This window comes from Humulus lupulus, chromosome 6, assembly GCF_963169125.1.
Source record: "Humulus lupulus chromosome 6, drHumLupu1.1, whole genome shotgun sequence".
NCBI classification, from domain to species: Eukaryota; Viridiplantae; Streptophyta; class Magnoliopsida; order Rosales; family Cannabaceae; genus Humulus; species Humulus lupulus.
This window is the reverse complement of record NC_084798.1, coordinates 33,806,104-33,808,463: the sequence shown is the minus strand read 5'-3', so window position 1 is coordinate 33,808,463 and position 2,360 is coordinate 33,806,104. Positions and strand designations below refer to the sequence as shown.

Below are 2,360 nucleotides of genomic sequence, written 5' to 3'. Positions count from 1 at the left end.
GCTTTGATAGAAATAAATCAGTAACCGAATATTAGCCTGCAGAGTTCTTACCCAATCAACACCTTCCTTGTACTCATGGAAGAAGCCAACCTCTTGTCCTCCTTCAAAGCAGAATATGCTGGCGCAAGAACTAGTATTGATAGCACCAACAAAGTTCTTATCTGCAGCAGTACCATTTTGATATCTAGGAGAGACGACCATGACACGATGGCCACGGGAAGCAAGTACAATAGGCAAAGAACCACAAACATCTCTTAATCCACCTGTCTTTGAATAAGGAGTTGCTTCAGTAGTAACAAAAACAATATTGTAGATTGTTTTGGAATGTGGTTTCTCCATTCCATCCATGTTCTCAGTTTCTTTTACTTCATCAACAATTGTATTTAAAAGGGAGTTCTTGACATCAACCTCACCTACAGTCAATTTACAAAATTGCAGTCAATTCTTAAGCTTGTTAACATAACATGATCACGCAATTTAATAAACTTTATAAGCCAAGTATCCCTTTATCAATAACATATCATATTATGTTTTAGTCAATATATACCAAAATACTATCCTAATTATACTAATTTAAGGGGCAAGTAAAATGTTATATGTCTAGATAGAAAGAAACTATTAGAAAAATGAAACCAAACACAGAATCAAAGATTTTTAACTTACCCAACAGAGCCATCATCATCAAGATCAGCAGCTTCCAAATCAATATTAGTCATGGGACGATTAAGAACCATATCCACCAATTCCCTTTGTCTGAGCTCAATGTTAAGCTCAGCAATGTAAAGAAAAAACTGAGCTAAACAAATGGTACTTATCATAATCCAAAAGATTCCAAAAACTCGCCCACCTTGAGTTGAGAAGCTCACATCTCCATACCCCAAAGTTGTCACAATACAACACACAATAAAATACATCCACAATGTCCAAATTTTCAACACTTGTGAGAAAGATTACTCCAATAGTCATAAGCACCAAAAGAACTATAGAGATCATTATGCACTTGTACTTTGTTCTGTTGTTCTTAGCCTCTTCTATGACTTGAAGTTGGTTGGTATTTTTGCTCCTATTCAAGGCTTTCACAACCAACAACTCTTGCTTCTCAACAAGGTAATTTGCAACCTTGCTTAGAGTCAAGACAACTAGAGCCATGCCAGTGAAGACAAAGGCGCAAGCGAGTAGCTTCGAGGCTTTGCAGTTGGGGACTATGTCACCATAGCCAATTGTGGTCATTGTGACGATGCAGAAATAGATTGCATCAAGAACCCCATTTGTTTTCTTTCCCTTGAGTTGGTCTTTGAATAAGTAGAAGCATGTTGTGCCTAGTCCTAAGTAGAACGACAAGAATATGACCACTTTGCCAAAACTTGGGTGTATGTTGCTTCCACCTAAAACTGACCCACTAGGCCTCAAACCGACCCACTCCAATATATATAAATATATATATTATATAAAAATTAAAGAAGAGCATAAATTGTAGCAATGGGTAATGTCCATTCAAACAAACAAAGAAATGCTTCACAAAAGCAATGAATTTGACATTTATTTATACTAATCTCTTAGAGACATTTTAACAAGCATATTATGTGCAACAAAAAAAAATATATATACATACATATATATAACACTAGTGAAGCAAAACAAATCTAACCACTCTCTAGAACTAAAAGATGTAAAAAGTGCAAATCTAACAAAATATGTCTTCAAGTGAAATAAAATTTGATGGTCGGAAAAAGAAGAAGGAGTTTACCTCACAGACCTACAACTCTCATATATATATATATATTGTATAATATCTTTCTTCATTGGAGAGACAAGACAGCCACTACTGCTCCCGGGAGAGGGCGATCCATTTGGCATGAGGAACGACTTCTTTCCATCACTACTTCCTTCATCGTCTCCAGAATCATCACCATTACAACCCAATTCCCTAAAACGTTTGATGGCCTCATTCTCAGTCTCCAACATGACGTTGTTGGTTCGAGAGCTAGGCTTGGAGAGTGGAAGAAAATACCATTGTTGTGCTGCGTGAGGAAGACGATAGAAAACGAGAGAGAAAGAGAAATGCAAAGTGATTTAAAAAAAAATCAAAAGTAACAAAATTCTGTTTTCAAAATTTCATAAAATTTAATTAAATTTTTTTTAAATAAAAAGTAAAAATATACTTACCGAACGTGATTTCATATTTTTAATTAATTAATCAAAAAATTGATTAAAAAAGAGTTACCGAACAAGCCCATTATTACTATTTTTTTATAAAAACAACAAGCCTACGAACCAAAATCACAAGTTGATTCAGAGCTCTTTGAAACAACCTTGAAATATTTCTCCAAAATCAATAAAAATTTCCCAAGTCTCGTCTG

The 2,360-nt window shown here is 34.8% G+C and overlaps 1 pseudogene; it reads right to left on the bottom strand.

Annotated features, from left to right (window-relative positions):
• Positions 1 to 639: 639 nt before the first annotated feature.
• LOC133784952 (two-pore potassium channel 1-like) lies at positions 640 to 1,965 on the bottom strand (annotated as a pseudogene).
• Between the last annotated feature and the right edge of the window lie 395 nt (positions 1,966 to 2,360).